The sequence below is a fragment of the Sceloporus undulatus genome, chromosome 5 (assembly GCF_019175285.1).
Source record: "Sceloporus undulatus isolate JIND9_A2432 ecotype Alabama chromosome 5, SceUnd_v1.1, whole genome shotgun sequence".
In the NCBI taxonomy this organism is placed as follows: Eukaryota; Metazoa; Chordata; class Lepidosauria; order Squamata; family Phrynosomatidae; genus Sceloporus; species Sceloporus undulatus.
Genome location: NC_056526.1, coordinates 179306771 through 179334485, shown reverse-complemented (window position 1 = coordinate 179334485; position 27715 = coordinate 179306771). Strand labels below are relative to the sequence as shown.

The window sequence follows — 27715 nt, the reverse complement described above, 5'->3', positions numbered from 1 at the left end:
AATTGACAATACAATTTTCTCTCAGTATAAAATGTTTGCCAGTCTACTAGAGCTGTGTTTGTTTTGCTGCATCTAACAGAGTGAGAAACCTTACACTGGAATCAGGCTTTTAAAAAATTCATATTCTAAACATCTGACAAAAATTCAACAAAGCTTCCATGCTAAAAGGGGAGAAAAGACTCTTCTACCTGGCATTTTTCAGGTTCCCTGTCAGCATCTTGAAATTTAAAACTTCTCTTTAAGAAAACAGAAGCAGCTTACAATGTCTTCTAGCTACAACTGCCAGCCCGATATTTTAAAAAAATCCTCAGGCTACTGAGGCAAATCAGAAAGCTTTGCACTGCAAGCTCCAGGAGCCTGCTGTACCAGTGTGTAAACTGGCTTGACAACAGAGGCACAGGGCTGCTGATCTATTCATCACAGCTGCCAGACTCATTTATCATATGACTAGAAATAAGGGATGAACCTTTTCCACTTCAGCAAAGCCCTCCCAACCTTGTGTCAACTAACAAATGCTGATTAATGTAGCCTTTAGAACAAACAGGGAAAAACAAAGTCGTGAGACGTAATATTCTATTCAAGTTAATTTAAAAGAAAAAGGAATTTAAAGAAAATGTACAACTTATTCATATCTCACATCTCATGAGATGCCACATCACACCAATGACTCATGTTCAACCTGTGGTCCACTAAAACTCCTAGATACCTTTTGCATGTACAGTGGACCTTTGTTATATGCTGGGGTTTGGTTCCAAGATCCCCTGTGGATAACAAAATCTGTGGATGCTCAAGTCCCACTAAATATAATGACATTGCAAAATGGTGTCCCTTATGAAAAATGCGAAATCAAGGTTTGATATTTGAAATTTATACTTTTTTTGAACATTTTCAAACTGTGGATGCTTGAATCCGTGTATAAAAAAATCTGTGTCTAAGAACAGCTGACTGCACGGCCAACAAGCCAGGTGTCACCCATCTATACTTGTGCATTTCATTTTTACTGCCCAAGTTAGTATCCTACATTTCTCTCTACTGAAATTCATTTTGCTAGTTTTGGTCCAGCTTGCTAAGCTATTAAGGCCATTTTGAATTATTAACCTGTCCTCTGGGGTATTAGCTACCCCTCCTAATTTAGTGCCATCTGCAAATTTGATAAGTGTGCCCTCTATTCCATCAGCCACGGCATTGATAAAGATGTTGACTAACACTGGGCCCAAGACAGAACCCTGTGGCACGCTGCTAGTCACTTCTCTCCAGAATGAGGAGGAGCCATTTCAATCCATACTTGTTTTCTTATTGGTATGAAAGAAAGACATTGCTACACTTTACATATAAGTAAAAAAAAAAAAGCAAATAGTCTCCAGAAAAAAATATTAGATCATAGATGAGGGACAAAAAGCTAAATATCTATGCCAGTAGGAAGAAAAAGTGGCTTGCCCCCACTCACAGCTTGCTTTGTTTATATGCTGGACATGATGGGATTCACAGCAACATCACACTCATATTTTGGTATGGACCACATGTAAGTCTGGTGATAACATTAAAACAGCAGAGATACTTTTTTGTTATTTTAGTTCATTGGTTAAGAGATAGATCATGTCACTTACTTTTATATCATTCCTTGAATTATTGTTGTCTGCTTCACACAAATGCAGCCCATTCACTTCCCAGGGGTTTCTTCATGATAAATGTTGCTCTACTTAGGTCTGCAAGAAATGGATGGATAGTTTTTAGGAACCACAAAACTTTGGTGCCTGGACAAAGCAGCAAAGAGAGAACAATATCCTGAAGGGGGAAAAATGAGTTACATGAAGAATAGCACAAATTATATATGACAAAGACCTATCAGCAAATGGTGACAAACGGTGCTGTTTTCTCCCTGACTTCTCCTGCTAGAAACACAAGATTACTAGTGACAACTAAAATAATAATAATAAAAAAGAAGAGGTGGCTGGCCATGTGGTGTATTGCATATGTTTAAAAAGCAATCTTAGACCTTAAGAAAGATGAGAGATGTCTTAAGTGTAATGACAGGGAGTGGAATGAGATAGTAGGTGTCCATTTTCAAAAAAGAATGAGGCAACCAATAGAATGAAAGAGAGAAGTAGTATTTACAAAGACACAGCATTATCCTCCACTACTCTGCTGCCGTGGCATTTGAATAAAACCAATCTTGTTCAAATAACTTTTCCTTTGAACTGTGTTTTATGCCACCTCTTAACTCAGTCTACTCACCCAGCACTGTTTCTCCAACATTCTGCCAAGATCTCTGCAGATTACTGCATTACACTCTTATAGTGCTGCTATAAGGCTCTGGCTGCCTGCTGCTGCATTCTGAGGCTTGTAGCAGTTTGAAACCCCGCTGTCTACACCAGCTGCTCCCAAGGCAGCTCAAATGCACACGGCTTGGTCACATGGCACGGCATTAAGCCGTGCCACTGGGTAATTTTTTTTTGTTGCTTCCCCACCATCCATGCACACTGTCACACAAACACACTGCCTGTGACTGCCTGCTGCCTAGATGCCATCCCACTTGATGACTGCCCCTTTAATTGGCCACACAGTGCACCTACAATCCTCCATCCTCCACCGGTACAGGACATCAGGGTATTGGTGTGCCCAGTAAAACACTGGCAAAGCACAATCACTGCCCCCCTGCTTTTCTACTATTACTGCTTCAGGTAGGGGAGTAGATGACCTGCCCTTCACCCCATGCCCTCTTCATCCCATTCCCCTTTTTGGACTGTCTAATTTGTGTATGTTATAACTATATCCATTGGAAGTATCACACTTTCACTTTTTCACATTGCTGCAACGACTCCTGGGAAAACCATCTTCAATATTTAGAGACTGTCTTTCAGCGCATTCAGGAGGCCGGCCTTACAATCAAGGCCAAGAAGTGCCAGTTTGTGCTGGAGAGAGTGACCTACCTCCGTCATGAGGTAGGACAAGGGACTATCACGCCTTTGCAAGCAAAGGTTGAAGTGATTCAGGACTGGCCAAGACCACGGTCCCAAAAACAAGTCCAATCCTTCCTTGGCTTGTCAGGATACTACAGGAGGTTTGTACCACACTAGTCAGATAGCAGCTCCTCTGACAGACCTCATGGGTTCGAAGAAACCCAAGATAGTGAAATGGACTGAAGGGTGCCAGGAGGCTTTTGAAACACTGAAACACTCTAACATCCGATCCAGTCTTGATGGCACCAGATTTTGACAAACCCTTTACAATAGCCACTGATGCTTCGGACAGGGGCATTGGAGCTGTCTTGATGCAAGAGGGCCCAGATGGCTTCTTACATCCTGTGTTGTTCCTCAGTAGAAAGCTGTCTTTCAGAGAATCCAACTGGTCCATACCAAAGAAGGAGTGCTATGCCATCATGTATGCCCTAGACAAGCTGAGGCCTTATGTATGGGGCCGCCAATTCACTCTTCAGACTGACCATGCTGCATTGCGATGGCTTCACTCAGTGCAGGGAGCAAATAAAAAACTGCTCCGGTGGAGTGTATCCTTGCAAGACTTTGACTTTGACATTCAACATGTGGCTGGAACCTCTAATGTTGTGGCTGACTGTCTCTCCCGCAGAGGGCTAGTGGACCACTGATGCCAACGAAACTGCACATCTTTGGACTACCTGAACTACCTCTCATTTGGGTTGTTCTAGTTAATTTGTGATACTGTGCATTATGTGTCTGTTTACATTTCCCTTCACAGGGCCCAAGATGATATCCCAGCCATTGTGCCTTTGATCCAGTTGTTCCGGGCCAAGTGGACCTTGGGGGGCGTGTCACATGTTTGCTATATGCTCTCTCTTTTACAGGATGAAATCTCAGCCAGTTTGGTCTCAACTTGCAGTTTCTTCCAAACTGTTTGAGATTTGGGGGGCGTGTAATGACTGGGGTCCTCCAGTCACTTGTGGACTTCTCCTGAACCACAAAGGGTTAATCTGGGGAGAGGTACATGCTAATGAGGGCTGACATCACATGCTAATGAGCTGTGACATCAGAGCTGATGTAAGGTCTAACTGACCAATCAGACAGTAGGACCAGGAGATTCAAGAACATTCCTTGAGTAGCCTTTAAATACCCTGTAGGACCATGCTTTCTTTGTTCTCCATCTTTATGTTTTGTTTGGGGGAACCAGCTGTGTGCTTGCACGGAGGCAGGCGACTGCTTAGGTACGGCGGCTCCATTCTTTTTAAATGAACCTCTGCATCATGCATTTATATGTAGCTTTAGGATTAGGGTTGGGATAGATCAATCCTTTATAACAGCCTTTATAAGGGCCTTTATATGCAGGGTTGAAGGTAGGCATTTTCTAGCCTAAGTTGGAATCTTCTGAGCTCTTTTTGCTCTGGTTTTTAGCCCCAAAGTGCTGCTTTAATAGTTCCCGCCTGCTTTGGAGGTATGTGTCATCTAAATGCCCCATGTTCAAAGCTGTTTGAAACCACTTTATTTGGCCCATGTGTTTCACCCCAAAGGCTACATATGTCTCAGTGGTACTTAAAACTTTCAAGATCTCAAGCTGAACTGCTTCATGTTCTTAGCTCAAGAGAAACTACATTACACTGGAAGCGCAATTCTAGATCACAATTACACATGAGGAAAAATAGTGAAGGCATTTAGGCTGGTCTTTGATTTTTAATCATATGGTATACTGTGTTTTTTAATATCTTTTAAGTATGTTTTAAATATATTTTAAACTATTTTTAACTATCTGCTTTTAATAGTGCTATTGTTTAATTGGTTTTTAACTTCTGTAATGTAATATTTTAGTCAACTTCTTATTTAAATTATTGTAAGCTTCCTCAGGTCCCTTGGTGGGAGAAAGGTGGGGTATATAAACTAAGTGAACAAACAAATCAGTTAACTAAAAAAAAAAATCACTGCTACAATACAACCCCTTCAGGAGGAAAAGCTGGTTTATATTTACATTATTTCAAAACAAACAAGAAACAGTCCTTTCTGCAAATCATTATGTCTATGACTAACGAGGGATTCCAAATATTCAATGGAGAAATTTCCCTGTTTTGTCATTAAATGAAAATAATGGCCATAAATCCATGAGTTAGAATCCATGGGATCAATTTTTAAATAATGAGTCAACATGTGGGTAAATCCCATAGATTCCAAGGATATACTCTGACACGAACAGTAGGATTCAGGCCAGTATCTACAGCAGCTGCTATAAACAGCATTCAAGAGATCTCTCTGGATGGTCACTGTGTCTGGATGACTGGAAACCTGATCTGGTGAAGCAGGTATAGAAATAGGTAAGCCCTGCACCATGAGTACGGCTGTGTAAAGGCAAAAATATGCAAGAGAAATAAGATTTAATTTGAGGCAGAGGTCTCCATTTTATCACAATTCTAGCAATCTCTTCCAGTGTCAGAGAATCAGTTCTGGAAGAGATGAAGGAGTTGTGACAGTGCTCATATGTTGCCCTTTCCTCTTGGCACTGAATCCCCTCAACAAGCAGACCCTTTTTGGTACACTGGTGCCTCGGGTTACGAAATTAATTTGTTCCGCCATTCCTTTCGTAACCCGAAAATTTCGTAACCCGAAAAGGCTTTCCGTTAGCACTGGAAAGCCTATAGCTGCACTTTGCAGCATTTGAATTTCGCGCCGAAATGAATTTCGTAACCCGAAAAATATTTCGTAACCCGAAACAGTTTTTGCCAATCCAACTTTTTCGTATCCCGGAAATTTCATAACCCGATCATTTCGTATCCCGAGGCACCAGTGTATTAAGGAAGAATTCTGAAGAAATTCTGCACAGAAATCCTGTGCACACACTTGTGACAGAGGAGCTTTGTGTATACCTGTAGTTTGATTCCTGTGTTTTTGTTGACATTATGCTGACACTTGGCTGAAGAACAAAATGACCAAGAGAAGGAGACATGAAGCCTGCTAGAAACAGAGAATCATTCAAGCAAGTTATCCCTTGACCAGTGTATGTTTCCTCTATCAAATAGATTTTGAAAACAACTGCTCCACTCAACTCTAGATAAATGTATCAGCCCTAGCCAGAACAGTTAATGATGCAAGATGCTGGGAGCTGCTGTCTGACAATTTTGGGAAAGCCACATGCTTCCCATCCCTGGGCATCCCTGTCTCTTCCTGCCAGATCACTGGGTGCAAATAAAGGAGTGTGTGGAGAAAGAGAATGAGATAAGAGTTGGCACAAGGAAATACTGTGGCAAAAAAGTGATAAGGGTGGCTCTTGCTACCACACAGTCCACAACAGATTACTGTCAAAAGGATGGAGTCCCCACAAAGGAGAGGGGAATCCACAGTTGATTTAAACAATCCCAATTCAGTATTAAAAATTCATAAGCAAGATACCGTAACTGTTTTTCTGATAAGAGAATATTTTACTCAGTTAAGAAAAATTACTGGATTGTGAATGCAATAAATTTAAAAATACACTGCAGAAATAATCCCGTTTGAGACTGCTTTAAGCATCCTGGCTCAATGCCAGGGAATTCTAGGAACTGTACTTTTGTGAGACATTTACCCTTTTCTGGTGGTACGATAAACTACAATTCCCGGGATTCCCTAGCACTGAGCCAGGGCAGTTGAACCTGTCTGAAACTGGATTATTTCTGCAGTGTATTTTAGATTAAAATACAGAATTCCACTTTCAGTTTTGAGAGCTGATGAAGCTACAATATGAATTAGAAAATCCCAAATCAAATTGTACACCAGTCATTAGTGTACTATATGGCTTTAGGCTGGGTCACCTGTTCAGCTTCAACCTCAAAACAGCAGTACAGGGATAATACTAATGACTGTCTACTGTTAGTTAGGATTACTGTACTGAAAAACTGAACCACTCTGAACACTCAGAGCGTGCAACATTAAATGTTTTGTGTCGTTGTCATTAAAGTACAGTGAAAATATGCACTAAGATTTAACATCACACCCCAAAACAGCAAAAGAGATGAGAATTTTTCTGAAACATAAGGCACATTAGCAGTGTTGTGTAAATTATTAACAATGGCTCTGTAGTTCTCATACTATGGGGCTGACAACACTGTCATCACAAACGCTATCAAAACAAAACAAAGAGTACAGTGTAACATTAACCTTTTATTAAATTTAGCAAGCCACAGCAGGGACATTTTGATCTGGCAATGCCATTTCTAAATTTGACAGGTCCTCTAAATGCTTCCTACTAAACATGGGTACAACTTCATTTGAAAGGATCCTGGAACAGGGGATGCTCATTAAAATAGCACTGCTAGGCAAATGTTTTATTTGAGCTAGCACTGCAACACACCAGTCCTCATGAAAATAAATAAAATGGGAAGGCTCTGATTATCAATAATGCACAATTCAGTTTCAAGAACCCGAAGCAACAACGCTTTTTCACTTTCACATGGCAAAAGAATCCACACACACTGTAGTAATTCTTTTACTCTAAGATCGAAGTGCAATTCCAAACTAATGTAGACATAACAGTAATTATTACATAGATATTTCCACAAACTATGAACCACTATGAACTCTGGTTTGCCCCAAAGAACACCCATGGGTTTGCACACTCTCCATAGCAGTTATATTACTTTCAGTAAGACCTACCAATTATAATATTCAGAGTGGAGGAAAATTCCCACGCAAGAGTGAAGATGCTGGAAGGAATGCAAAAACACAAAGGGAGCTCCTGTTCATCCACCAATTGCTAATGTTCTTGTTCACTTGTGTACATGTGTACACACATATATCTTAACATCTAGGAACACAGGAAGTTTTTAGAGTGGTTAAACAATGCAAATTTTACCTATTATGACAGAAAGAAGGCATTAGATTAGTATACCAATATCCTAATATTGGAACAGAAGAATATTCATAGAACCGAGAGAGAGAGAGAGAGAGAGAGAGAGAGAGAGAGAGAGAGAGAGGCAGCATGGTCCCAAATGCAATTGCTAGTCTCAACTAGAATTAAGACCACAGAATTGATGAAAACTCAGTTTGGGTCCTGCAAATTCAGTCCTGTGATCTCCCTGATTGAGCCAACCCATCTGGCGTGTGGTCTTCCTCTCTACTATCTACCTTTCATAAGACAATCCAAATATATGCTCACAGGGATTTTTTTAAAGACCACTTTGAGTAGATGAAGTTTTTAGAATATTAGCCCCCTCATGGTAGAAACTCCCTGACAGCTGAAACTAGACTTATGTTCACGTTACTTTGTTCCCAGGATCTCTTTAAGACATTTTCACTTGAACAAGAAAAACACCAGCCATACGTTTTTATCTTACTTTTACTGCTTACTCAGAAATTTCTTAAGACTGATAAACAGTGAACATTAAAGGAGGAAACCATGGTTGGATAAGAATGGGGTGAGAGAATATACTTCACTTCCTAAAGCAAGCTCCTGCTTTGTTTACAGAACCAGAATTAAAACTACATCAGGCTTTCATTAATGTGTCTTTTCATATTCTCCTTTAAAATGTATTAATGAAATGAAAGATAAATTTACAACACAGTATCATTATATTAGAATGAAAGACTGTCTATAAATATGAAACAGTGTGCCCTTCCCTTACGCACCGTTCCCTTACAGTTTCTCATGTTGTGGTGACCCCCCAACCATAAAATTATTTTCATTGCTACTTCATAATTGTAATTTTGCTACTATTATGTTATGTTTTCTAATGGACTTTGGTGACCCCTGTGAAAGGGTTGGTCGACTGCCAAAAGGGTCACGACCCACGGGTTGAGAACCGCTGGTGTAGAGGAAGCCTATGTTAAAGACTTAGATTGCTAGTACTGTATTATGAACAAACAACAGATGCAACTGGTTGTGATCACAGAGTTGCACTGGAGGCCCTGGAGATTCCTAGAGAGTGTTCCCTTGGATAAAAAGAATAGTGGTTGTTTTTTATATATTTGCAGTTTTTCCACATTCACAGGGGTCCTTCACCCCAAGCCCAGAGAATATGGAGGGACCACTGTACAGTTGGTCCTCTGTATGCACAGATATTTTATCCATTGATTCAAGCATACATACCTTGAAAAATATATATAAATTTTTCAAAGTAAACCTTGATTTTGATATTTTCTATTAGGGACACCATGTTACTATGCCATTGTATAGTCATAGTAAAGGAATGGGACTTGAGCATCCACAGATTTTGCTATCTGTGGGGGGGGGGGGGGGTCCTGGACCAAACCCTAGCAGACCCCATACTACATTAGTTTGTATTATGCATTTTCAGATATATTCAGACACCTGTGGGTCCCTCATTAATCACATTTACACACTATCCCAGTTGACATTTGGCAGAAGCATACCTCAGAATCACACTGGAGGACCTAGACAATGCCTAAAGTGAACATTTCGTCATTCTTTTTAGATAAAAGAAGCAGCTTTCCTGATTATACGTGAAATTAGTTATATGTGAAGCATCCCAGAATGGATCCCTAGTGTAATATGAAGTCCTACTTTATATATATTATTTATCATATCCTGTGCTAGTCACTATTGTCAGTTATACTGAGGCAAACCTTTACAGAAAGAGACAACAGATCTACTAGTAGATCAAGTAAAGAACTCAGTGGCAGCAGTACCCTGTAAAGAGCATGGTGAAAGGCATTTTTGTTTTCTACTATGTGGTGCAAAATAATGGATAACATGATAAGGTAGGTTCATCACTGTGTTCCAACCCTGGAATTGAATCTACAACAACACTAACGTAGCAGTCATTTAGAGTGAAAACAAAGGTATATTTATTTTTCCATGTATTTGCCTAAAGGTTGTTCTATTCTAGATCCATTTCAATCTGGTTCCAAGTCTGGATATGGAACAGAGACAGCATTGGTCACCTTGGTGGATAACTTATGCAGGGAACTGGGCAGGTGGAGTGTGTGTTCCTGTTAGTTCTCTGGATCTCTCTGTGGCTTTCGATACCAATGACTATGAGCTGCCTCTCTGGGATGGGACTTGGAGGAACTGTTTTACAGTGGCTTCATTCCTTCCTGGGTGGGTGATCCCATCAGATGGTGCTGGGGGACTACTGCTCTGTGGTTTCCCTCAGGGTTCTGTGTTGTCTGCTATACTATTTAACACATACATTAAACTGCTGGGAGAGGCTGTCTGGAGTTTTGGGGTGCAGTGCCATCAATATGCCCAACTCTATTACTTCTTTCCACTCCAATTCAAGGAGTGTCTGTGATCAGTAATGGACTAGATGAGGGCAAACAAACTCCAACTTAATTCAGACAAGACAGAGGTGCTCCTGATTGGTCAGAAGGCAGATCAGGGAATAGGGATTCAGCCAGTGTTAGATGAGGTTACATTCCTGCTAAAGACACAGGTTTGGACCCCCAGGTTTCTGCAGTGACCAGGAGTGCTACTGTACTTCTAAAGCTTGTGTGCCCACTGCACCCATTCCTTGAGATGCCAGATATGGCTATGGTGGTACATGCCTTAGTTACTGTATACTGTATCTCATTTGGACTACGGTAAGGCACTCTGTCAGGACCATGTGGCAGACTTGGCCTGGAAATGACATGGATGTGGCCACTAGGTGGAACTGCAGCAGAGGTAACTACAGTTCAAGTGGCAGGTGTGCATGAGTCAGCATTTGGAAGTTGTGCATCATGGGACGTCTGATGCAACATGCATGTAGGTGAAGTCAGCCAGCAGTGCATCATGGGCAATGCTATCATGCAAGCTGCACTGGGGATGAAACCAGCAAGGTTTCATTGGTGGCAAGATACCACATGACTTCACAGAAGACCATCTATATAAGGGAGAATCTGGTGTGATTGTCTCCGTTGTTGGATTGTTGTGGTCGGTGACTGACGAAGCACTTTGTTTGTTTATATAGCTGTGAGTATCCAAGACGGCTGTCTGCTACTCTGTGTGTTCTTATAAACAGCTTGCAACAAGTGATTAAAAGCCCTCTTGTTGGTGTGAGAGCCTTGCTGTCCAGCAGTGTTTATTTCTTCAAGCTGGGAGCTCAAGGCTGGTCAGCCTGTGTGGGAGGAATTTTTCCTTCTCAGCCTGAAGCCTTTGCAGACCTCTCTCCAAGAGCCTTCTCGTGGCTAGTTGACACAGCGCTTCTCTCTATGCCCCAACATGCTCTACCTAGGATTGCCTTTGAAGAGTGTTTGGGAATTGCAGCTGGTCCAAAGAGCTGCAGCAAGACTGTTAACTGGGACAGGTTACAGAGATCACACAATGCTCCTGCTGAAACAGTTCCGCTGGCTGCCAGTTTGTTTATGGACACAATTCGAAGTGCTGGTTATGACCTATAAAGCCCTATAGAGCTCAGGTCCAGGATATTTGGCAAAAACTGTTTTCGTTGGCCAGGCTTTTAAAAAAGAAAGTTTTTAAAGAATGAGCTGGGGCGTTGTATAGTTTTAAAGTGTATTGTTTTAAACATGTTGATCTTTTTAAGTGTATTTTTTCTTTTAATGAGTAATTTGTTTTAATAATGTAATAATATAATTCTATTTTAATGCATCATTTTTGTATGTTTTTAACTGAATTGTTGCTTTGAATTGTAAGCAACTCTGAGTCCCAGGTTTTTCTTTTTGAGGGGGGAGCAGGATATGAATAAATATAATAATAATATTCTTGCTGACTACCTTTAAACTGGTTTTAATTGCTTATGTTTTTCTGGCAAACTATATTTTAATACTATTTTATGGTTTTTGTATTATCAATTTGTTCTTTGTATAAGTAATTTCTAAATGGAAAAGAAAGATTTTGTGTTTTTCAAATAAGAAACATGAAGTATGTATAACAAATCTCATATCAGAGGTTGTTCAGCAAAGGTCAAACAATATAATATTTTTCAAAAGCTATAAATGTCTTTCTAGCTGCAACAAAAACATATGGCTGAACAGAAGAGAATATAAAAGGCTGATGTACTGCTTCCTCTCTCCAAACCATGGTTTATAAATAAAAAACGAGCCTCAAGGGAACATGCATCTTCCTATCACATCTCATCAAACTATTAATCATGGTTTCATGTTGCATGAGTTCCACTGCAAGCCAAGATCCCACAACTTACTCTGATATTTACATTACTCCTAGAAATGCAGTAAGACAGTTTTATTTTTAACAGAACAATGTGTGTTGCTTCAGTTCTGGAATTCACACACACAAGAATGTAGGAGCGAGTATGAATAATCTAGCATGTAATTACTACATACTACAAAGAGTACAGTTCTGACTGGCATGTGTTGAATCAACAAAGATAATTCTAGTCTAATTTTTGCAAGAAAGGGGGGAAGAAAATAGAGGCTGGCTAAACAAGCAATTGGGTAAAAACTGCTCTCTAATTCCCTAGCATTCAACCAAGTAACACAAATAATTATTCTCTTCTCTTCACTGCTAAATCTGGTTCGGCTGACTACATCTATTCTAGACAAGAGGGTTAGGTACAAATATATATAATATTATTTGAGATTGCTGCTTTTGTGAACTTATTACTAAACGTACAGTCCTTTATGGTCTGCATGAAAAAAATGGTTTTACCCACTAGCCTGTAGAATCTAAATTAAATACCCAAAGAAATCAAGTTTAACATTTAAGATTAAAGCCTGAAAAAAACTTATTTTAGAATACTAAGAAAACATACTTTGTCTTCTTCTTATTCTTACTATGATAATTGTATTGTACTCTTTAATTTCAATCATATTTGTATACAACGCACAAGCATAAAGGGGAGTTTTTAAATGTTTTAAGTGACTTAATAAAAAGGAAAAGCTGCACTTCAGTTGGCCTCCTGTTCTCTCATAATACCTTGCTCCTTATTCTATACTTTTGCATCATTATCTACTTTGATACTGTTTCACTCCCAGAGTAAAAAAGTAGCTATTATACTGACTTGATCATGTAATATTCCAACCTTCTCACACTGTTTACTCAACCACACCCACAGCCATCGTCATGACTCAACAGAAGGCTTGCTGCAGATCTCTAACCTATGTCCCTGAAAGTCAATGATAAATATACCTAGTATTTGGGCCAGTCACATGCTCTCAGCCTCAGGGGAAGGCAATGGTAAACCTCCTCTGAACAACTTGTGCAAAAAACAACCCATGATAGCTTCACCTTAGGGTCACCATAAATCAGAAACTCCTTGAAGGCATAGAGATTTATGGATTATTTTAGTCATTATCACTAAAACATCAAAGGTGTGCTGGCACAAGGTTCCCCAAAGAGTCTTGGCTAATATAATATATTGACCAAGATCATATATTCCTTTAATATAATGTAAACAAACTCATTACACCAGATCTCACAGTTGTGCAACAACTGTCCAATAGGCACTAAAAATCTTAAATTCACCTGTTGCACAATGGTTAACTAGCTCCACACTCAAAAAGTCTGAAGTGTGTAAGAGTGCACTGTGTTTGCCTTCAGAATGGTTGGCCGAACTAGGAACTGCGCATATAGAACATCTAAGAAAGTACAGCCGCTTGCCAAACCATGTTTATGCCAGCATAGTACTCCAACAGGATTCTGGTCTTAACCTCCAGCAACCTGAATCCATTCTTGGCTCTGGTCACTGTTCATTGGTCCATGCAATCTATGCACTGGCTTCTGGTTTCTTTCAAAGGATAATTCATATTATCATCACCATCAACTATCCTGATTCCGGACTGTTTAGATTAGGGGGTTGTCTGAATAGGCCAAAATAGGCCCGTGGCAGGATCAGGCAAGACCACACATAGATCCACACACAGCCTTTACCCCAGGGTAAAATACCCCTAGTTTTGTGTGAAATTTCTGAGAAACTCTCCAGCAAAAGCTGGGTGTTTGCACTGTTTCCCACATATTCCTTACCAGCCATCACTCTTCCTCAGGAGACCCTGTCTCCACATCTAATGTGGAAATGGAGTGCTTGGCCACATGGGTGCAGCCAGGCACCCCATTTCGACATCAGATGCAGTGACAAGGGGGCACTTCTCAATTGGGGGCAACGCAGGGCAAGCCAATGACCATATGCCTGTTCTAGGCCACTGTGGGGACAAGTATGTAAACACCCACCCTTCCCCATGCAAACCCAGGGACCATCCCATGTGAGCACTGGGGCAGTGCTATTCTGGTCTATTTGATCAGGCCCCAAGATGCCTTTTTCCATATAATCCTGCCATCTTTTGCTAGGAAGCCTCTTGAGAATTCACAAGGATACATTCCCTTCTTTCCTCCTCTTTGAAAAGGAGAATTATGTTGTCATCAACATGTCCATTAACCAGCATTTTATCTTATCCAGAATGAACAACAGGATTTGGAGAAGGTTCCAAATCTGGGTTAGTACAGTAAGAAACATTTTTTATTAGCTAGAGAGGGAGCTTACAGTTGAGTGAAAAGAAAGATGCAGCCCAGCAGATATTAACTATGGCTATGTCTGCACTGATCTACAAGCAAATATTGTTCATGTTGGTCAGAAATAACACCTGCAGAAAGTAGACTTACATTAAATAAACCCATTATCCTTCACAAAATAAATCTAAGCCCCATTTTCATAAATACCAATGATCTAGGACTACCAAGTTTAATGTCTCTATCTTGAGTCTCCCATTATTCCATTTCACTGGATTAACTTAAATTCCAGTGTTTGTTTTTGTGTGCCTTCAAATCATGACTTATGGCAACGCTAAGGTGACACTATGACATGATTTTCTTGGCAAGCATTGTTCAGAGAGGATTTGCCACTAGAGGCTGAAAGAGTGTGACCTGCCCAAGGACACCCAGTGGGTTACCATGGCTGAACAGGGATTCAAACCCTGGTTTCCCCAAGGTTCTATGAGAGCAAGTAAAGCTTGTACTTTGTTCATTTCCTCCACACCACGCATACGTTTATGAAGTTTCTTATTCATGTGAAACTATCTTGCCCCTTTTTTTCTAATTTAAAAAAAATTGCTCTCCTAATGGGGAGCTCGTACAGAACTATGTGTCTCATGCAAATTAATTATAATGTTTCAACCCAAGTGAACTAACTGTATTATAGTTTTTTGTGGGTTTTTTCGGGCTATGTGGCCATGTTCTAGCAGAGTTTCTTTCTGACGTTTCGCCAGCATCTGTGGATGGCATCTTCATAGAATGCTTTGCCTGGAAAAACTGGGTGTACATATACTGTGTGAGCCTTCCCTGTGCATCCTGACATGAGATCCACAAACATCTGGATAATTTCAACCGGAAAGAAGAAACCCTTAAAGTGAACAAAATTTGGCTACCAGTCCTGAAGAATAGCAAAATAAGGACTCAGCAAATGCAAATGGGAAACCATTCAGAGTCAGGGGCTTTCCCAGCAGATAATGATCACCAATTAGCAGACATTAATCCTCGTTTGCATTAGCCTCCCAGGCTGAGGCCAGCCAGCCACAGATGCTGGCGAAACGTCAGAAACAAACTCTGCTAGAACATGGCCACATAGCCCAAAAAACCCACAAAAAACTATGGATACCGGCCATGAAAGCCTTCGACTTAAACTGTATTATGACAGATCTGGAGAAACCAGCTACAACCACATCAGCTCTTGGCATTATTGACAAGATTTATATTGATTCTTCTTTGCTTTTACTTGGTCACAAATTTAAAAGAGACCTAACCCATTCTTCACATACTTTAGCAAACAAGCTGTGGGTATAAAAAAATTAAATCACACATTTAAATACTAATTCCCTGCCCTCCAGATGATCTTTCTTCCCATCATTAGCTCATTGCTTCTGTCCAAGTTTCACTTAATTTACATAGTTCACATTTTTTTAAAAAGCATTCCAATTTTTCTAAGCTAAAAATGTAACCATAGTCAAACAGAAATAATTTAACATTTATTTTAGGGAAAAGCTGGAATGGTTTCCTAATAACTTCAACTTTAACCTGAATATTAAGTACAGTGAAGGAGGGGGTGTGCTATCACTTTTTTAGTTCTTATTTTCAAAGCTATTTTATTGGATTTTGTGTTAAACAAATTATTTCCTACTAGTAATTCTGCATTTAGCAAAAGTTGCTCTTAGATATCTGAAAGCAGGACCAATTTTCCAAGTGAAAATATGTTTAAAGCCCAACATACCTAATGCTAATATGTTATCTAGTGTTCAATAAAGTGACAGCCATTTTCTTTCTCCACTTTCAGTTTTAGAATATGTGCTCACTGCACTGGCAAAAAGTCTTCACAATGGTTTTGCTCAATGCCTTACAGCTTTTCAGGAGGCATGTAATAGGAATCCAAAGTCAGCTGCAAGGAAGAATTTTGATAAGAACATTGCTAAAAATAGATAAATTGGTATATTCTAAAAGAAAAGCTTCAAGCTTCCATTTCATCTCATGTTTTTCTGATGAGAAATAACTTGAACAGAACACACACCAAACCACTTTTATCCCATTGCTTCATCTCTCCCAAGAATGTGCATATATACACCTTCCTCTTCTCACAGTAGCTTTAAAAATAACGAGAAAAGAAATGGAATTTTAAGACAGTAAACTTTTCAGTTCTCACCAGACAATTTTTAAAAGAATTTTCAAACTGACAACAGCTATCATTCATTCTGTAACAGTGCTATCCTAAGAGATGTACGGTGGGGGCTTGCTCCCACAAAACTGTGTATAGGATCATAAACTATTTAGGGTGTGTATGTATATAAAAAAAGAAATACAGACTATTCTTTCATTTCCCGAAGGCTAATTAAATAAACCAGTTATGTCTTCTTAATACCTGCAGAACAATTGTTAATTCTGACTACTGCCACACCACATCTGCACGGATTAACTCCTCCAGCACTGATAGAGATATTTTTGTTCAATGTCCTGCGCAAGTATATTGGTCTTAATTTCATAGACTGTTTAATCAAACAACTACAGGTACAAATCAGTGTCACTACAACAAATTAGCTTACTTGCTGTTCACCGCTATGATCTTTGGAATAGCAGTATATAAATAAAACAAATTATTATTATTATTAAATTAAGTTAAGGAAGATACCCAGTGTCGCACAAACAGCTCGTATGGCTGATTTTTTCCCCATCCTTTCTCCCTCACCCCAGAAAGACCTTTTCAGAAAGGGATGGGTAACAAAAATTGTAGACTACAGACAGAGAATCTAAGGTGCAACCAGGCGCAGGAATCTTGCATTGCTCATGCAAGGTTCATTCATTTGACAAGTCCTCCCCCCTCCACCGCCCCCACTAATGCCATATCAGTAAGGCACAGCCCACAATGTTCATTTAGCAGGCTACTCAATCTTCTAAAGAGGGTTTTCACACAGACATGCAGAGGAAAAGCCACTATATCACTCATCCTCCACTCCTGTTGGATATCATTCTAGGCTTCAACTAACAATTTATCATGAAAAGATAAATGTAAGGACAGCATGCCAGTGTTAAAATTACAGATGACCGGACATGTCACCTGTGCCCAAAAGCCAGCATGTTTCTTCCTTATGAATAATCTTGATGAAAATGAATTCCACTGTTATGCACTTTGGAACAGTTCAGCAGACTACAATCATAGTCAGTGTAAAGCTAGGATGGTTCAGGAGGCTGAGTAGGAAGAAATAGTCCCATGAATTTTAGACATGATTATTAATTTTTACACTATAAATCTAATGGGGTAAAGCAGTGCACAAGGTGGAAATCAATACGTACAGGGAACCTACAAAATGCATTATTCAATGGTACATATATTTCAGCCTGTTAATTTTTTTCAGGGTAAATCTAACAGACTAAAGAAGTACAAAACGATCAGATCAATATGTACACTATGAAATGCATTATTCAATGGTACATACGAAAGCTACCACAACGTAGTCATTTGAGCAACTGAACTATGGCTGTGGCTGGTCCACACAGCCATGAACACCCACTGGGTGATCTTGGGCAAGTCATATACTCCCAGCCCCAGAAAACCTTGTAATAGGTTCACCTTAGAATCCCCATAAATTGGAATTGACTTGAAGCACATAACAACAAATGGTACATATACTTCAACCAGTACAATCAGCCTAGCTATTCTAAGAATTCTATTCCTTAACATGAGCACACAGCAACCTGTGATTAAGTGTCAGGGATAACATAGCAATACAAGAGTTCCATGTTGAAAATGAGATTACATAAATGGGAATTTATGAACCGACTTAAATGACATAAATGGGAAATTATGTCTTCAAAGAAGGTTGCATCAGAACTTACTGGACCTAAGCTAAAATACAACCTTACTGAGTATAGCAGAAATAGGAACATAATTCTTGCTTTAATATACTATTTCTGCTTCTGATGCAATATTACCAGATAGAAAAACATTTGTAAAAACTGCATCTTGTGCCCCAAACAGTAGCATGTCTGGGGAAAAGTTAGACTAAAGCATTTCACCTTAACCCCATAGTTTTACAGAAGCAAAAAGTTTAATTCTGATTAATACAGGAGACATTCAAACACGTAATTCTTCCCTTGCACTTTAAAGCAGGACAGCCATAAACAACATAATCTTACAAATCATATCATTTGGTTCTAAGATATTCTGCCAATAAGATGAGAAAAAAGAACACCTCAAAAATCTCTACAAATTAATTGTTTATAATACCTATAAACCACTATTATTTACAGGATGTCATTTTATGGCAATTTATATACTAACATTATAAAGAATAAAGATACAACGAATGACAAGCCAACGTATGTACAAAATAGCCATCTCACCAGTTGTCAGAGAGTTTGTATTTGAGACATGGTTGTTGATCTGTGGAGCTACACCCAGACTTATTCCATCCTTCCCTGCTCTCAAGAAAGGCACTGCTAATATATTATTTTTATAAATAAAACATTAATACTATATCTGCAAATATTTAAAGTGTTTACATGTGAAGATTTCAAATGATGCACAACTATACACAAAAAATATAAAATACATAAAATCAAGTTTCATCATCCACAAGCACAGACAGTAAAATTGGACTACAAAGAAAAAAATAGACATGTCTTCAAAAGCTGCCTAAAACTAAATACATAAACTTATTTATTGCCATTATTCAGTGTGATTTCAGCATATATGTAGTATTCCTACTTTTTATTCTGAATAGTTCAACTCAAGTACCGTCCTTATAACTTTGGACACTGTTTCTCTAGAGATTTTAACAGACTTCATCCATGAAGTAATTTAATACACTTTTAAAATTCTGCTACAAACTCCCACAAAACACATCCTACAAGTGAAAGGGTGGAACGCCTATAAGAACATTATTGATAATTGATTCACACTACCAAAACTTTTTGTTCTCTTGTCAAAAAGAACCATCCATGCACAAGATGAACTAAAAACCAAACCTACTGTTCTCTTTAGACATTAAGATGACCTGAGGGCACACATAATGAATCATCCTGTCACTGAAATGCATAAGCATGAAAAACTGTCCTGTAGACAATTAGCAAATCACACTGTTACTCATTTCTCCATACACTGAGAATGTTATTTCAGATCTCACCTCTGCCCACAAGAGTTAACAGAGTAGCCTCCAGGAATTGTTCCTGTTCCTGGAGATGCCTGATCTGGCCACAGTGGCATATGAGATAGTACTGTAAGCACTCTAAATGGGGCTGCCATTGAAAAGTGTTTAGAAACTTCAACTGGCGCAAAAGGCTGCAGCTAGAGTGTTAACGTGAACAAAGTACAGGGACAATATGACCTCTCTGTCACAACAGCTTCACTGGATGCCAGTGTATTTTTAAGCACAATTCAAAGTGGTGGCTGTGACATATAGAGCCCTATATGGCTTGAGTCCCAGCTATGTGACAGACCATATCTCCCCATATGAGCTTACTCAGGCCTTGAGATCCATAGCAGAAGGGTTACTTGGTGTCCTCCTTTTCCAGGACATGCCCTACATTTCAAGCTTCGCTCTAGTAGGAATTTCAAAATGTCCTCCATTTTGAACATGACTAAGCAGCATGAATTTACATTTATATGAGTGTTTTTATCTTTTATTTGGTAATGCCCTCCATTTTTGCTGAATGTCCTTCATCTTGTGGTGCCTTGTCCTCCCTTGTGGTTATGACATTTGATCACCTTGGCTCACGAGAGGTTCTTCATTCATTCCCACCATTTTTATAGGACTGGCTGGTGGGGATACAAAGTAAGGCCTTATCAATGGTTGCCCCTGGGCTCTGGAACCAGCGATACCAGAATGACATCTCCTTGCTGCCTTTGGCAGCTAAAGACTTATTATTATTTCCCAAGGTTTTCTGAAGTTAAGGTTGTTATGGAAGAAGATTTAGAGGATGTTGTATTGTTTATATTTAACAGTTTTGAATTGTGTTTTGTCCTTTTTAGATGTATTTTAAAAATTATTTTAATATTGTTCATAGTTGAATTCAGCCCTATACAGGGCGGCACTTTGTGCCAGCCTGTGGGCGGAGTTAGGGTGCAGCGCCTGCACACTGGACACCCTAACTTTGCCCCTAGGGTGCCATTTTGGCACACACCGGTCTACACAGCATGCGCCATAATGGTGCGACTCCGGCACTCATCTACACAATGCAGCACTGAAGGGGCATCATAAAGCCGTGCCACCATGGCTATGGCGCCCCTTGGAGAGCGCTAAAAGAAGCTGCACATCACAGAAAAAAATAATAAAACAGTCCCTGAAAACCCCCAACCTTCTACCCTCTCTCCCATCAATACAAAATAATAACAGTAAAAACATTTAACTGGAATAACATCAGTTAAAACAGCTCGGCAAGAAGTGACAGCAATATGACAATAATGGGCAAAAAGGAGGGGGGCTGATTAACATGGGCGGTTGATTCAGTTTTAGGAGAAGTTAGTCTGGAAAGGCCTACTGGAAGAGGGTCGTTTTTATCGCCTTTTAAAAAGCGTCAAGAAATGTGATCCTCCGGCAGGTCATTCCAGAACATGAGTCAACAGTGTGATGCAGCAGCCAAAAATGCCAATGCGATTTTATGCTGCATCAATAGAAATATAGTGCCTAGATCGAGGGAAGTAATAGTGCCACACTATTCCACTTTGGTCAGACCTCACCAGGAATACTGTGTGATGCATGATCAAAAGTCATATACCACAACATAAAAGTGTTGTTGTTCTTGTTGTTGTTATATTTCTGTAGAAGGTTGTGCTTGTTCTTGCAGGCTGCTTGAGCATATAAAATATTTTCCATAACCACTCAGCATAAATAAGGTTTGGTACAGTTTTTTCATTTCATTCTATCTTTACATGGGGCATCAAATGAGGGTGACCAAAATGATGACAGGTCTGGAAACCATGACTTGTGAGGAGAGAGGGCTGGTTATGTTTAGTTTGGAGAAGAGATGGTTGAGGGGGTGATGATAGCCCTGTTTAAGTATTTGAAGGGGTGTCATATTGAGGATGGACCAAGCTTGTTTTCTGCTGCTCCAGTGAATAAGACCCAGAACAATGGATGCAAACTACAAGAAAAGAGATTCCACCTCAATATTAGGAGTAACTTTCTGACAGTAAGCACTGTTTGTCAGTGGAACACACTCCCTCAGAGAGTGGTGGAGTTTCCTTCTGTGGAGATTTTTAAACAGAGGATGGATGGCCATCTATCAGGGATTGTGTATTCCTGCATGGCAGGGTGTTGGACTGAATGGCCCTAGTGGTCTCTTCCAACTCTATGATGTTTATCACACTATGCTCTTAAAGAGCTACTATTCCAGTGTGACTCCTCTAGCAGCCTCCTGTTGCATGCTGGGATTGGCAGTTTTAAGGAGCTGAACTTCTCTGCCTGAGAATTCTAAATACCCCTCCTTAAAACTGCCAATCCCAGCATGCAACAGGAGGCAGCTAGAGGAGTCACACTGGAATAGTACCTCTTTAAGAGCTCGTCTGATAAACACCTTTGATTCTATGGTTTCTCTGATTTCCAGGATCATACAGGATTTGGATATTTAATTGTATTGTACTTAAAATTGTAAGTTACACTGTTCTCAATTTTGGAAACAAAAGTGGAGCATGAATAAAGTTAACAACAATATATAAATTGATGATACTCTGATGGTTCCATATAATTTACTATTACACCATTTAGAACTCTTGGGGACTATTTTTTTCTCTATTCTTTATTTTAAAACAAGTTTTTCTGTCTCTCCCTCTACAAATCTGTCTGGCAGATCTTCACATCCAAGAAGTTATGGTTTTTAGCAGCTAATCTAAATTTCACTTTTAAAAAGAGTTAATATTCAACCTCTTTTCCCCATAATTATAACTATCTTGGAGGTAGCAAACTAGTACTGTAAAAAGGCATTGACAATAGATGGTAGAGGTAATGACAGAAAGCAATACCCTTAGAGGTCAAAGTGATTCACATATTGGCTATATTTCTTATTTGGCACAACCAAGTGTCATTTATATAATTCAGCTACACAGATCCAGAGAAAATCATTCATCATGTTAGCACAGCTCAAGAGAAGCTAAATTATCAAATGATAAATTACTGCCATAATGTATTATATGAACAGATCTTAATAGAGAATGACAAAAATTTTAGATAATAGATATATGGCCTATGTTCTTCCTGTTGCTGTAGTTCACCTTCAAGTCAGTTCTGATTTATGGCAACCCTAAGGTAAACCTATCACCAGGTTTTCTTGTTAAAATTTGTTCAGAGGAACTTTGTCATTGCTTTTCTCTAAAGCTGAGAATTTGCGACTTGCACAACATCACCCAGTAGGTAGCCATGGCCAAGTAGGGATTTGGACACTTGTCCATTCATACTACAAGACTCAAATCACCACACCTCTCTCTCTCTCTCTCTCAAATAGACAGACAGACAGACAGACAGACAGACAGAGTGTCTTTGTATGTGTGTATATACTGGGGGTGGGAGAGCGAGAGCGAAAGAATATGAATGAATACCATATATAATTTATATAAACAGTTTCTTCAGACTGTTTAAAATTCATGCACTTGACTGTACGATTTCACATTTAAACATTTTCCTCTCTTTTTAGCAGCAGTGAAACATAATTTAGCAATTTTGCTAACTCAGTTAGCATATCCAACTGTTAGCACAACTTTATTTAATCAACCAGGAGAACATTTATCCCATATTTATTTAAAGAAATCCAGTTTTATCCTGGCTGAACAGGAGTTCCTTCTGTTGATCAAGACAGACGCAATATAAAACAGTATTTTCAAATAGTTGTGGGTATTTTTTTTTAATTCTGTCAATGCTGCTACATGTTCCTTTAAAATAACATGTTAGGAAGTATAAGCCAGTGGTGTGCAGGGCGAGAGCCAGCAGTAGGAAGAGCCAAAGGTGAGCCTATTCATCTTTCTCTCATTGTTTCTGACACACTCTTTTTTCCTCCATCACTCTTTCCTCTCCCAGCAATTGGCTGTGGAAGAAAATGACCTTTGCAGAGACCTGAATAGATCCCTTTCACAGGGCTTTTGAATACTGTAAGACTGAGGGCCAGATAATGTCAAGCTGAGGACCATAAACTACCTTCTTCTTTCTTAAAATGATTTGAAGGTATGAAAAGCTCCCAATTATCAACCATCAAAGCCAACATTTTAAAAAACACTACCCTGATAATACAATCTTTTACAAGTCTCCTCTGAATTGAGCTCAGTAAGACTTACTCCCAGATAAATGTGTATAGTTTTCCAGCTATGCCACACTAAAAACTACTACAATGTCTCCTAAATGCTTTTAGGCAGCTATCCAAAGAGCAACAAATCTATTTGTAGTTCCAAGGACCCAAGGAAATGTAATAGCCTCAGAAGATGTCCAGTTTAAATGCAAATCCAAAGCAAAATATTTTAAAACCATACCAAAAATATCTCAAGTGATTTATCCTTTCCAGATCAGGAAAGGTAATGATCAATTCCTCAATTCCTAAAACAGTTGGCTTTAGGGTGCGGGGTGGTATTCATGGGCAAGAAACTAAGCTACAGACTTTAAATCTTTATGATTCCTTTCAAAAACCAGACAGCATTTTTAGTTGCCAGAAATAACTGGGACTTACAGTTATACCTTTAACATCTGGATCAAAAACAATTACCAAATGAAGACTCTCAAGGCATGATAATAAAGATAAAGCACCTGCTAATGGCTGCTGACCCAGCCTCTGTTAAGTGCACAGTTTCTGGGCCTACAGGCCTGATTGAAGAGCTGACAACGCCAGTCTTCCTCCCTCCATATTGTTACATTTCTCTGCAAACAACCTATAAAGACATTAGTCTGCTAACCTGAGTAGATACACATACACAGAATATTCATCCTCTGCTGACTTTTTTTAGATGTGTCAAAATAGAATTCCTGTTTAATAATCCAATGTCAGCCTAATAGGAAGGAAATGGCAAGTCTCCACTCTATACACCTTGCCAAGAGTTGTCATAAACTGGAGTGACCCTGAAGGTGTATAACAAAAGATACAATAATCTCCAAGCAGAATTACAGTCGGCCCTTCTTAAACACATATTTTTATACACGGATTCAAGCATCCACGGTTTGAAAAAGTTCAAAAAAAGTATAAATTTCAAATATCAAACCTTGATTTCCCATTTTTCATAAGGACACCATTTTGCTATGTCATTATATTTAATGGGACTTGAGCATCAACAGATTTTGTTATCCACAGGGGATCTTGGAACCAAACCCCAGCGTATAACAAGGGTCCACTGTACATATTTCAGATAATCTGATGCAATTCCTCTCATTATGTATTCATTCCTTATATATAATGAGGTTGATACTCTGAGAGCTTGCATGTAGTAAGGATGCACGTATGTTCTCTGAACCTGGCTACCACTAAGAATATATTGTATGTTATTTTCATTAAACTGTACCAATTAGAAATGCATCTCCCAGTATAAAGTTGTATTTCAGTTTGTTGTTGTTAGTTTTTTGTGGGTTTTTCAGGCTATGTGGCCAAGTTCTGGCAGAGTTGTGGCTGGCTCTTCAGAGAAATTCCTGTTGTTGTTGTAGTGTGCCTTCAAGTCGTTTCCAACTTAGTGCGACCCTAAGGTGAACCAATCGTGGGGTTTTCTTGAAAGTTTCTTCAGAAGTAGTTTTGTCTCTGCCATCCTCCAAGGCTGACACAGTGTGACTTGCCCACGGTCATCAAATGAATTTACATGACTGAGCCAAGATTCGAACCCTCCAGACTCATAGTCCCATACTCAAACCAATACACCATTACTGATCATTAAACACTAGCAACTTATTTTCTTAAAGCAGCAACAAGAATAATCTGTTCTCCAACATAACTCTTTATGTTACTTATTACTCAATTTGATGTTTTAAGAGCAGCAGACAAAGCTATTTAAGTGCTGACTCTCTTAAGTACTAAATTGAGTCACATGTAGTTTTCAGCACATTTTTGGAATTTCTATAATTAAGTAATGATTACTTAACACAACACTAAACCACAGTGTTCTCTCCCTCCTATGCCACTCAAGGACAAAATAAAGTTAACTATTTAAACTGGTGAGGAAGTGGACTGGGTGGCACTTCAGCAATTATCTTGATTTTGTCTAAAATATGTAATCATATTAATAGGATATTAAAAGTATAAGACAGATAGTTCTGCATAGGTGATCAAGAAGTAAATACAGTTAACATGATAAAACAAACTGATAAGAACAGATCTTCTATTTAGTATAAACTTGGCATCATTCCCTCTCATCTTTTGAAATACTGATTGGCATATCGATTAAACAGAGGACTCGAAACTGAGCCTTGAGTCTTCCAGATGTTTTAGATTTCAGTTCCCAGAATCATTGATCACTGGCTACACTGGGGCATCTCAGATTTGAAGAAAAAACATTCTGAGGACCATGCACTGAGAACCACTGCTACAGAGGACCACTCATTTATAACATGCAGGAGGCTATGTAGGAGGCTAATTTAAGAGAACTGAAAGAAAGAAGTGAAATACCACTACAGTATACAAATTCCAAGAGTTTGTTCCAAGTACTTGCCTCTTGGCCCCTGTTCACATTTATGTCAGCCACATATTTTATATGCGCAATGGGCAAGGAAGTCCGCGTCTCATGCAAGCACTGAGCCCTGCCACAACCCATATAAATGTAAATGAAAAATAAGACATGCCTACACATGTATACAGAAATAGGTCCTCCAGTTAGAGCAACATGTTCCGTTCCAAAAACTTAAGCCACCATATGTAGAACTTAGTCACCCTGGCTTTCATAAGAAGTTAAAAATTCACTGAGGATGATGGTACAGTTTCCACATTTATACAAACAAAAACTAGAAACATAGTTAAGAAGAGGAATTGAAAAAGTATGGTATCATAAATGTCAGCCAATCAATGCAGATTTTACACAAGTTTTGCTATGAAATATCAGAACATCTTCACCCAACTCTGACCTCCCTCAGAGATCAAACATTTGATTAGAATACAGCAAAAGAATTTCTAAGCGGCCCCTTCACTCAGACCTTGTTCGACTACAGTCGGCCCTCATATTTGTGGCTTTGACTTCTGCAGCTTTGATTATTTTCAGGTTTGAGTAATATGTCCGCTCTAGGAATCTCTAGGTCCTCCAGAGAAATTCTGTTTGAAGCTGACCATAGAGTTGCATTAGAGGACCTACAGACTCCTAGAGAAAACACTTCTCAAGCATTTCTAAGTCTTCCAGTGTGATTGCTCTGGTCAACTTTTGGCAGATGTTGACCACAGTATTGTACCTGTGGACCTAAGATTCCTAGAGAAGTGGTCTCTCAGGTTTAAAAAGTAGTGTCTTTTTATTTGCATTTTTTCCAGCTTCACAGGGTTCCCGTGTCTCTAACCCAGCAAATGTAGAGAGCCTAATGTACATAGCCAGAGTTGCTTCATTATAAACAAAGTATCTAAAATCAAGAAAGGTATAGAGTTTCATGTTTATGTACACAAAACAACTGCAATGCTATTTTAGATTATGTTTTAGCACTGAGAATATGCTCAAAAGATTCAAAAACTAACTAGCATTCAAAGATATATGCAATATTTGTCTTCATTTAAACAGTAAAGTGAAATCTGCTTATAGATTTCAAAATATATATTTTAAAAAATGTGTATTTCTGAAATATCCAAAACAACACCAGACTCATGGGCAGCAAAAATGTCATTATGACAAAGAACATCATCAGGTGTACATTTTCCTAACTTACCAGTTTCTATTAAGGAAAAGGCTGAGATTCTGGGATCCCATGGTAAAAATATAATTAGGGACACTAAAAAAACCAGAAATGTTTCATAAAGGCTGCCAGCTTCGAATTGTTATTCCAACTGTATACTGTGCCAATGCTCATTATCTTTTACTATTATTATTATTATTACTACTGTAAATTACCCCAAGATAAATAGTGTGAAGGGTAGAGCAAGTACCTTAAATAAAACAAACTGATGTGGTCTTCGCTTTCGTGGGTTGTTTTTTTAAAAAAAAGAAAATTAAATTTTTGTAAGGGAATAAAGCAACAAACACCATAGAGACTCCAAACTTTGCCAAGACCTTCATCAATATACTATTTTTTTAAAAAACAAAACATTTTGTTGTTGTTGAAATTATTATTAGAAAATTCTGGGATCTGTTATCATATATCTGTAGTTTCCTAAGCAAGTAGTGCTTATACATACACCTCTTATTCATACTTTTGTTCTTCTTCTTATTGTTGTATGCCCACAAGTCATTTCCGACTTATCACAACCCTAAGGCAAGCTAATCATGGGGTTTTCTTGGCAAGTTTCTTCAGAGTGGTTTTGCCATTGCCAT

General features: G+C 38.9%; 1 protein-coding gene across 6 annotated transcripts in view; it reads right to left on the bottom strand.

Moving 5' to 3' along the window:
• WDFY3 (WD repeat and FYVE domain containing 3) overlaps positions 1-27715 on the bottom strand; it is a 162921-nt gene that overhangs the window by 126901 nt on the left and 8305 nt on the right. For all 6 annotated transcript variants that reach the window (XR_006103935.1, XM_042466670.1, XM_042466673.1 and 3 more), the window contains exon 2: positions 1608-1706. The gene's annotated coding sequence lies outside the window, so the exon portion shown is untranslated. The remainder of the gene's footprint in view (positions 1-1607; positions 1707-27715) is intronic.